This window comes from Mastomys coucha, unplaced genomic scaffold (assembly GCF_008632895.1).
Source record: "Mastomys coucha isolate ucsf_1 unplaced genomic scaffold, UCSF_Mcou_1 pScaffold11, whole genome shotgun sequence".
NCBI classification, from domain to species: Eukaryota; Metazoa; Chordata; class Mammalia; order Rodentia; family Muridae; genus Mastomys; species Mastomys coucha.
In genome coordinates this window covers 13,754,131-13,764,657 of record NW_022196893.1, presented here as the reverse complement: position 1 = coordinate 13,764,657, position 10,527 = coordinate 13,754,131, and the positions used below count along the sequence as shown (strand labels likewise).

Sequence of the window (10,527 nt, the reverse complement as noted above, 5' to 3'; positions counted from 1 at the left end):
AATATACCACTTGTTTTTCTTCCTGCCTTGCCAGGTCCATCTTCTCAGGGAGACCAAAGCCTACCACCCATTCCTGCCCAAGACCTCCTCCCCACCTCTGAGACAGGAGAGCAATTACAGCCCCTTTAATTAACTTGGCGATTAATCACCAGCTGCTTGTGAAATAGCTTTTATTGTCCTTGTCCATCTCTGGATGGGGTTTAGGTGGGGGTGGGAAGGAGGCAGTGGGGGTGGGTGGGTGGAAGGATGGGCCAGTGGGGCCCTTCTCAGAGCACCACACTGCACAGGATGGTTGGTTGGAAGGTCTGAGAAGTCCTAGTATTTAGAAAGCTGCCTCTCTTCTGAGCTCTGGGTGGGCAGCGGCCACTAGATGCCAGGACCAGAAATGAGCTGGAGGTAAGCCCAAGAGCAGTGGGCAGCTGGGGAGGGAGTCTGTCCCAGCAGCCTCGGGGCTTCTGCGCTCACTGTTCATAGATCCAAAGGAGCCTGTGGGTTGAAAAATATAAATGAGCCTGGTTTGGTAATTGGGTCTTCACAGATGTAATTGACCTAGGATGAGGTTACACCGGATTAGGGTGGGCCCTAAATCTACTGACTGGTGTTCTTATAAGAAGGGCATGAGAAGTCACAGACACAAGGAGAACTCACTCACCAGTCACCAAGCCAGCCTTCCTCAATCCTGACTCTGGCTACACGCTATATAGGAAACAGACTCCCCCAGAGCATTTTTCTGGTCCATTAACCCACCACGCTCCAACTCCAGGAGCAGCTCCTACACACTCCTTTGTCAGGCAAGCCCTTTCTCATTCTCTTCTCAGAAACCACTCCTCAATCAAAAAGACCTTTCAGGGTTTCCCCAAGGACATCCCAACCAAAGATCGGTATCTAGGATCACGTCACTTGCTCATGGTTTGATCATTCTTGTGGCTCCCCCTGGGTACACACGTGTTATGCCCGAACAGTCAGAGAGTGACAACGTGGCCTGTGTTAAGCAGGTGGGGTCCTATGAAAGGTAGGGGGCTCAGCCGTCACTATGATCTTAGCACGGAGACAGAAGGGGATGCCATTTCAGAAATAACTCATAGTGCAACCCACTTCCTGCTTTAGTCCAACATTTGACATGTGAGAAGCAGGTTCTGATACCCCACAGGCATTGCTGTCTATAAAGCCGGAGCCTACATATAAGTCTACATGTAACCACAATCAGGCCCGTCATTCCTGCAATCTCTGTACCTCCGTTTCCCCTTAGGACTGTTGCCAGCGTTAAAGATAGCTCCAAAACCCCAAGCACACCATTTCTATTAAAATAGTCAACAAACGTGTTTGGTATACCTACCATAAGGCAGGCACTGGGGCTACACTACTGAGCAATAGAAACCCCGGGTCCTGACCTCATGGAGGTAGAGAAAGACAAAGAAATGTAGTTGCCATTTGGGGTGGGATTAAACATTACGATGGGAGCTTAGAAAGGAAAAAGCTGCAGAGTTCAGGAGGAACCCACAGAGCAGCGGCCGCCGCTGGGAAGAAAAAGGCGAAGAATAAAATCTACACACCACCACCACCACTTCTGAGTCTTCTTCGTCTCGGCCAATTAGGCATCAGCATCGCGAGCGGGCTGACCAATCGTGAGCTGGAACAGGAGCCTTGGTCGCAGGCCACGGTTTCCAGGCGGAGGGAGGCCAGGGCAGAGACACTTCGCTTTGCCCGCCCCGGCCACGCCCTCTCTCCGCCCAGGGCCACGCCCCCCGCAGCCAGCTGCGTCTGCCTGGAGCCCGCAGCTAGCGCGGCCGTTGGGGGACGAATATTGTCCTAAAAGCAAAAAAAGAACAAAACAACCAAGAAAAAAAAAAAAAAAAAACGGAGAAGGGGGTTAGGGACAAACACCACGTGGCTGCAGGAGGATTACAAGATTTCCTTTCCTTTCGCCACTGACAAGATTGCAAAATGTGTGAACCAGAAGGCACAGCCAGGACGGGAGCGTGAGGCACTGTAGGCAAGGTAGGCACTGGGATGAGACACTGGGTGAACCTTGAGGGCTTCGCTCGTGTGCTGGGTTGTGCAGACCCGGAGACTGATGAATCTGTAGACGCAAGCGACCCGAGGACCCCCGAGGCGGTGTAGACGAGCGCAGGTGGTGCGGAGGAGGAGCCGGGGAGATCTGAAACGGGGACAGACTGATCCCCAAGGCTGAGGTCCGCAGTGGCTGGAGAGTGTGTGGAGATGCGCGCGGACCTGGGACTCGGGGGACCTCCAGCTACCCAGAAGCAGGCGAGGCTGTGGACGCGAGCCGCGGGAAGGTGTAGACGCTTCTGGAAAGTTTGTTGGAGTGCGTTGAGTAGCTCCCGGAGGGGAAAGGGGCAGCTCGCATACACGCAGACCCTGCGGTTCCCCAGGAGCTTGGTCTCGGTGACTTGTGCGGGAAGGAGTCCCCCTTTTTCCCAGGGCAGTAAGACCAGGGCTGGGGACGCGTTGATCCCGCCGATCTGCTCTTTGGTGCGATTGGCTGCATCTGAAGTCTCTCCGGTGAGGACTCTGAGAAAGAGGATGACTTGCTGTCCCACCACACTCTGGGAATCGGAAGACAGGACTAACGCCATGTGTTCTGGCTGCTTTTCTCAGCTTCAGTGAGGAGGTTTTGGGGGTGGGGGTGGAGTGGGGAGTAGGGCGATATAGACGAGACAGAGGAATGGATGGGGGTTGTGCTGCTGTGTTGGGACTCCTGGATTTGTTTGCCATTGCCTCTGTGGCTCTAGGTGTCCAAGTATCTTAGATAAAAGGAGGAGTGGAGGCGGGAGCTGGAATGCCAGAACTGTCTTATTCTTCCCAAAGGTGTCAAGCCTGGGGCAGAGCCAGTGGGACGGGGAATTAGTGACACTCTTCTATAATGGAAAAAAGACACTTTGACTGGGGTGGGTGGGGGTTGAGAGGGAGGGCAGAGGGGAGCCTGCTGGTGAAGAGATACAGACACGTCCAGGATGATTCTTGGGAGAGTCTCAAATTCATTTTCTATCACCTTCTGTACCCTCACTCCCTGTGGGACCTTTGCATGTATTGCTTATTTTTCCGTTAAAAAATGATTTATTGCCAGGTGGCATATCTCTTTAATACCATCGTTCAGAAGACAGAGGCAGGTAGATCTCTGTGATGTTGAGTCCAACCTGGTCTACCTGGTGAGTCCTAGGACAGCCAGGGCTACACAGACAGGTCGTATATTATTTTTTACTTTATGTGTATGTGTATGTGTATGTGTGTGTGTGCGCGTGCGCGTGTGTGCGCGTACGCGCATGGGCGTGCGCTGGAGCACCAGTACCACTGTCCTTACTGGGAGATCAGAGGAGAACTTGCAGGAGTTAGTGCTCTCTCCTTCTACCTTGTAGGTCCCTGGGAAGGAACTCAAGTCCTTGGGCTTGGCTGCAAGCTCTTTTACCTGCTGAGCCATCCTCACAGCCCCTGTTTATTCTGTTGACTGATACAAAACAAAACACCTGCTGCAGCTAGGCATGGGCAGTGGAGCTGGGACTAAGACAGAGCTAGTTTCATTCCTCACAGGGATTGCAGACCAGTGCAGGGGCACAGAGGACAAGCAGTGCCAGGAAGGAGAGGCAGGAAAGGTGGGTGTCAAAGAGAGCCTCTCGGTAGGGTTGACCGGAAGAGGTGTCAATCATGCTCCTCATCTCCTGGGCCCCAGGGCCATTGTCACCACTGCCAGGAAGGCTTCCCTGCCCTTCCTGACTTCTTGACAGTTCAGATATGTATATGTGTATACATATATATATATATACATATATATATGTGTGTGTGTATGTATATATGTGCATGTGTATGTATATATATGTGTGTGTATATATGTATTTATATATGTGTGTGTATATGTATTTATATGTGTGTGTATGTATATATGTGTGTGTGTGTATATATGTATTTATATATGTGTGTGTATATGTATTTATATGTGTGTGTATGTATATATGTGTGTGTATATATGTATTTATATATGTATTTATATATGTGTGTGTGTATGTATATATGTGTGTGTGTGTATATATGTATTTATATGTGTGTGTGTGTGTGTGTATATGTATATATGAGAGAGAGAGAGAGAAAGAGGGAGAGAATCCCATAATCTGGGATGATGCCTTGTGTGGACAATGTGGTTAATGTTTGTCCCCATCATTGAGCAGAAGTTCAGTGATGGCAGAACCCAACTTTCTGCTGGGCAGATGGGAGGCAAAGGGGCTGGTGAGCAGGTAGACCTTCCCAAAGAAAACGGGCTGTTCAGTCTGGCAGGTGTGCAGGGATTTTCTTTCTTTTCTCCTTCCCCCTGGCTGGAGGCCTGGGCTCCACCACTTCAGGTCATGCTCATAAAAATGAATTAAAAGAAGCCATCAGGCCTAGAGGGAGAAGCAGGCACAGACTGCTCACAGCAACACCGAAGCGGTGTGCAGGGCCAAAGGGCCTCATCAGGGAGGGTGCAGGAGGGAGAAGGAGAGCACCTGTCCTAGCCCCTGGGCTCAGATCCATCCACCCTCCTTTTTGGTTTTGAAGTCAGGGTTTCTCTGTGTAGCCCTGGCTGTCCTGGAACTTGCTCTGTAGACCAGGCTGGCCTTGAAATCAGATCCTCAGGTCTCTGCCTCGAAAGTGCTGGGATTAAAGATGTGTACCACCCACCCGACTTGCTCCTATTTCTTGCAATGCGGTTTCCTTTAGCACTACTCTGAGAGAACGTAGAGAATGAGGGCCCGGGGATGGCTAGATGACAGGGTCACACTAACTATATCCACGTCCTGCTCTGTGGACAGGACCCTGAACAGCTTCCCTTAGCCAGCCACACTCCTAAATAGAGCTGCATAAATGACTCAGATCACCGAGACTCTTGGCTGTGAAGTTGGAATCCTGCTTAGAAGAACTGGCTGTAATTTGATTTTTCATGGCTTCTATGCCCGGCAGACCTGTTCTCCTGGCACCTTCCCCCTGTGGCAGGTTGTTGGATTCTTGCAGATGCCCAATGAAGCTTTTATGGAATCTCCCTCCAACCCACCCGACTTCAGGGCTTTGAGGGGGGGAGGGGGGAGGAGGGGGAAACCATGGCTAGAGAGCCCATCTATATACTTTATTCAGGCTCTGGCAGGGACAGAATCAAAGCTGCCTCCCACCTACCCACCAGCTCAGCCAGCCCTCCTGCCTGGATTAGCTTTTAAAAAAATTAATTTGCAGTGATTTACTCCCTTCTGTTCTGTGGGGATCACCAGCATTTTAAACGTGTGTTTAAATCACATTCCCTGCTCCCAGCTAAACCTCAACTGCCTCCTCCTGCCCAGCCCTGCATTCAAACTCAGAAGTTCAGGCCAAGTTCTGTTAATGAGGAGCTGTGTAACCTTGGGCAAATGACTTAACCTCTCTCTGCTGCTCTATTGGTTCTTGTAGGCACAGAGGTTAATGGCAATCCCCGCCTCCACCCCTCCCGGACTGTTGTGAGGATTAAATTAGATAGCATTCAGGAAGAGCTACTTCAGTGGCAGACCTGTGGTTTCTTTTCCTTGGTATTGGCTGTCCCCTTAATTATCTAGGTGGCCTTGGGGCAGGTCACTCAACTCCCGTTTCCTCATCTGCTGTTATAGATGAGCATAGAACCCCCCACCCCTGAGCCCAGACTGGCTTCCTTCTGCCAACTACTGTCCCCTTGGCTACCCCTTTGGCTTGTCATCTGAGGGCTCTGGTTTAATTGGAGTTGTGTCCCCCACAGCTGCCTGCCTGTAGAAGTCTCTGGACTGTGGCCCTGAGGGGCCTGCAGTTCCTGGCTCATTTTCTGAGGCAATTAGCTGTGATGTCACGGGCCTGGGAGGTGGCTTCAGTGGGGCACGTGGCCAGGCCACCAGGAGGCCATGGCCTGCCCTGTCTGAGGCCTGAGGGGTCCCCACTGCAGTGGTGCGGAAGCGGTTTCCTTGGCCAAGCCAATTCCATTCCCATATTTTATGAGTCCTGGAAGCCCTAGTTGGAGTGTAAATTACTTCTACCCTGTGCTTTTGTTGGCAACTGTCGGCGCCTTGAAAGCAAGGGGCTTTGTCAGGAAGAACAAAGCTGTTCGTGTGTTTTTCTGATTTGGGGGAGGTGTGCTCCTCGGGGAGGCTCCTCTCTCCTCAGTGTCAGCCTGAGTCCTTGTTCGCAGCCTCACTGGTTTTGTTTTGGGTTTTAAGTCCTATGGCTTAGGAGTCACATATGGTGTGTGTGTGTGTGTGTGTGTGTGTGTGTGTGTTGGCTGAGGGATTCCCCCCCTCCCTTGGCTTACACATCGTACTCTCTGGAAGCTAATTCCAAGGACTGAACTTTTCAAATCACAGCTTCAACAGCTTTTAAAAACCTGGACCTGGTTACCCCCTACCATCCATGTGTAAAGATTTTGAAGGGGAAAGAAAAATCCCACCCCGAGAGCAGGGCAAAGGGAGGAAGCTGGAGGCGAGGCTCCTGGCAGTGAGAACTCGCTACAGACCTGAGGTCAAAGCCAAAATGCCGAGGGTCTCCCGGGAGGGTGCACGCTCTGTTCTTTGCCAGACATCTGGATATTGAAAAAACATCTGGGTGGCTGGGCTTTTCAGGTTCTGTCTGACATTTAATATCACAAACATTGAGCTTGCCTCTCTTCTCTCCCCCCTCCCACCCCCAGCCAGACTCTTCCAAACACACCATCCTCCCCCCACCCCCCACTCCCACTCCCCTTTTTGACGGATAAGAAACATCCATTCTTTCCAATTCCCCAGCGTTTTTTCTCCCTACCGGAAATCTGATGGGCTTATGACATCATGGCTGGCTGCTGAGCGATGGAGTGGATGCCACAAAGAAATCCGACATGTCAGATGGATTCAGAAATCCCTTTCCCTCCTGCGGCTGGAGGAACAGGCATGGAGTCGGGAGAGTCTGAGCTTTGTTTGAGAAATTATTAAGGGGGGGAAAAAAAAACCAAACCAAGTCTTTCCCGACATTAAAGGCAGTTTTCTTTAAAAACGAGCAGAGCGTTTGGCTACTGTCCTCTTTTAATAAAAATGCTGGGTTTTATGAGACAAAGTGGCTAATAAATCGGACTCGAAGCCTCTTGTGAGTTTCTGTTGACTGTGTGTCCTGGTTTACCAATAAAGGAGGGACTAGGAGTACCTTCTCTCGCTTCGTTATTAAAACGAGATACCTTTTTTTAGGACAATAAAATTTACAAGGTAAATAGCTGGTTTGTATTTTTCTAGGAATCCATTTTTATGGAGAGTGATCTTGGATCTGCACACCCCCACCCCCCACCCCGCCTCATCTACAAACACCGTAGTTCCCTCTGCCCGATTTCCTGGCCGAGGAGCCCTGAGAAGGTCAGTGGTCTGCTTTACTGTCCCAGCTGGGCTCACTGGGAAAACAATGGGTCGGCAGGGCAAAGCAGGACCTGTGGCCAGGGCACTTCTTGGGGGTGAAACACTTGTTTAGAATGAGAGTGAGGAGGACATTGGTAGAAGAACCCGTGGCTGGAGCCTGAGGACCACCTGGCAGGGTCCTCATTTCCCCCTCCCCCCCCCCAAGGAAGGAAAACACAGAAAAAGCTGTAGACTGAGGGGCCTAGGAATGTAGCTAACCCCAAAGCAGGCTCAGATTAAGCAAGCTCAAGAGAATGTGCTGTGCCTGGCAAGCTCCCAACTCAGGCTTTTGACATCCATCCGAGACCTGGGTTGGTTGGTGTCTCAGATGAAGGCAAGCTTTGGGGTCCAAAAGTGTCTCTTCCTCTTGGTTTCTCTCTCTGTAAATTGGATTGGGGATGGATTCGTTGACCCCTCTCTGTCAGCTGGAAGAGTCCCAAGTACCTGATGCCTGGCAGTGGGACCAGCCAACTCTCATGGGCAGAGACCAGGCTCACCTTCAGAGGCCAGTGTGGGATTTTAGAGGCTGGTTACTGTCTGGCCTTGTGTCCCAGCTCTGCCTCCTGCTAGCTGCAGGATGCTGTGGATCTGCATCTTGTTTCCTCATTTGCCAAATCCAAATAGAAACAGGACCCACCTCAGTCGTGGGACTGCTGGGAGGACAGATGACTTCAGAGGCCAGGGAAGTAGACAGTGCTGCGCATGGCTTACCAGTCCTGCCGCGTTCCCCTGAGCCCAGCAGTCAGGCACACAGTAGGCCTGGACTGGGAAAGCCCTGTCAAAGGGAACACAGGCAGAGGAGAGGAGAGATGAAAACCTCTCATCTCTGTGCACAGAACTCCCATTGGTTCTCCAGTGCTCCAAGGGAATAAGCTCCCATCGCAAGCTGAGCCTCCAGGTGCCTCCTGCCCGGTAAGGCTGTGTATCCTGTCTTTTCCCTTCCTGAGTCTTTCCTGCCAGATGTTACTTCCTCCAAAGAAAGAGTACTGCTCCGGTTTCACTTCTTCAGGGTCTTTCTGCTTCCTTCTCACCCCCTGGAGCTCATTCTTCTGCATGGAGCCTGGGAAATCTCTGACTCATTGACCACGTTCATGTCCCCACCCCCAACCCCCGGGGCTTCTGGCTTAGGTACACTTGCCCCTCTGCTCTTCATTCTCTTTACTTCCTTGAGAGCTCTGATCCCTCCCTCCCTCTCCTCATCCTTTTCAGCTCCATTGCTCTTTATAGCATTTATTAGCACTTGACCTCTCTATACAGTAGCATATTTGCTTCTACAGTGGTGGAGCGTCAAAGCAGGGCTCTGCCAGTTTTCTCATCTGTTGCCTGTATCCTGGGTACCTAACACAAGGCTCCCTAAACATGACTTTACAAGAAAATACTACTGCTGGGCAGTGATGGCTCACGCCTTTAATATCAGCACTTGGAAGACAGAAGCAGGCAGATCTCTGTGGGTTCAAGCCCAGTCTGGTCTACAGAGTGAGGAACAGGATAGCTAGAGCTGGAGAGAGAGACCCTGCCTCAAAAACAAATAAGCAAACAAACAAACAAAAATATGAGTGTGTGTGTAGGTCAGAGGACAACTTTTTGGACTCAGCTCTCTGCTTCTTTATGGTGATTCCAGGGCTTAAACCCAAGTCACCAGACTTACCCAGCTAGCACTTCTACCTACCAAGTCGTCTTGCTGACCCCATAAACATGTCTTGAGTGACAGAACAGAGACATGGATGGGCGTGGTACATGGGTGTCAGATGTTAAACAGCTGCCCTGTGCTAGCTTGAATGCTGGGTGCTCGATAAGACACACCCATACACACCACACTCTCAGGGCCTTCCTCAAAGCCGGAGGACTGGACACCAGTGTCTAGGAAATGCTCTAGCCAATAGGAGGACACTTCCTAAGAAGCGGTCATATGAGAGGTGGCCTGACAGGCATTGCTGAGGACCTGAGGGGCAGGTGGACTGGGAAGGGCTGAGCATTGGTTGGGAAAGGGGGATCCTTACAGGCCAGTGGGATCCAGGCTGGCAGACAATGGTGCTTCAGGCTGGGGTTATGGTGTGAATGCTCCAGGGAAAGAAAGGGCATGATCTCTCACTTTTGCTTTTTGAGGCCCAGTTTCCCCATCCGTGGACTCCTGACTACGTGCTTTTCCTGCCTCGCTGTCCTGCCTCCCAGAGGCTGAGAAAAGCCTCGCATGGTGGACAGTGGTAGGAGCAGGGTGGTGAGGACCTGGCCTTCTTCCCAGCTGTGGCTCTTTCATCCTTCTTTCAGTGAGGACAGCCTGAGAGGAAGGCAGCCTGGCTGTCGCCAGCGGGACCCAGACCTGAAGTGTGCTGGGCTCTGCCTTTGAAGGTTTCCTGCAGCTGAGCCCCACAGCTCTGATAGACAAGCTTTTCCTGGAGAAGTCAAGGCTCAGACCAGAGAGATGATTGACAGCTGAGAAATGACGGATGAAGGACTTGACTCAGACACTTCTGGCCCCATTCCCTGCTGCCCTTAGCAGGGCTGAGCCTTAGCAGGGGCGTGGCAGGCAGCCCAGGAGGCCAAGACCGGAAGATCAGAAGTTCAAGGACAGTCTTGAATACTTAGCTAGGCCAAGGTCTGAGATAGCCCAGAGAGTACAAGTTAGACTCTGCTCCTGCTCCCCTTGGCAAGGTTACCCTCGTCTTGGTTATATTTTATGTTTTCTGCGGGGAACTCGCACTGGGTCCCTGGAAAACCCTCAAACTGTTTCCCCCATTGCGTGGAGCTTCTCTGAAGACTCCAGATGCTTCTGGAATGTTCTGTTAACTCCCTTGAGATCCCATAAGTACTACAGGCAGTGTGATAGGCCAAGCGAGCTCTGCTTTACCGTTGGAAGAAACCGAGGCTCGTAGAGAGCAGTCACCTGAGAGAGGCACTCTGGGACGTGACCTTCTATGGCTGCCCTCTGAAGGCTGCCTTGGGAACAAGGAGCTAACTCCATGTGCGGCAAAGAGCTAACCTTTGGACATATTGAGGATTCGGGAAAGGATATCAGAAGCCAGCTTCAGCCCATGTTCTAGCAAAGCTCTCTTCCTCTTCTTCTCCTTCTTCTCCTCCTCTTCCTCTTCCTCTTCCTCTTCCTCTTCCTCTTCCTCTTCTTCTTCTTCTTCTTCTTCTT

The 10,527-nt window shown here is 51.3% G+C and overlaps 1 protein-coding gene across 1 annotated transcript in view; it reads left to right on the top strand.

Annotated features, from left to right (window-relative positions):
* The first annotated feature begins 1,891 nt into the window (after positions 1-1,891).
* Tcf20 (transcription factor 20) overlaps positions 1,892-10,527 on the top strand; it is a 179,685-nt gene continuing 171,049 nt past the window's right edge. The window contains exon 1 of the mRNA XM_031350609.1: positions 1,892-1,998. The gene's annotated coding sequence lies outside the window, so the exon portion shown is untranslated. The remainder of the gene's footprint in view (positions 1,999-10,527) is intronic.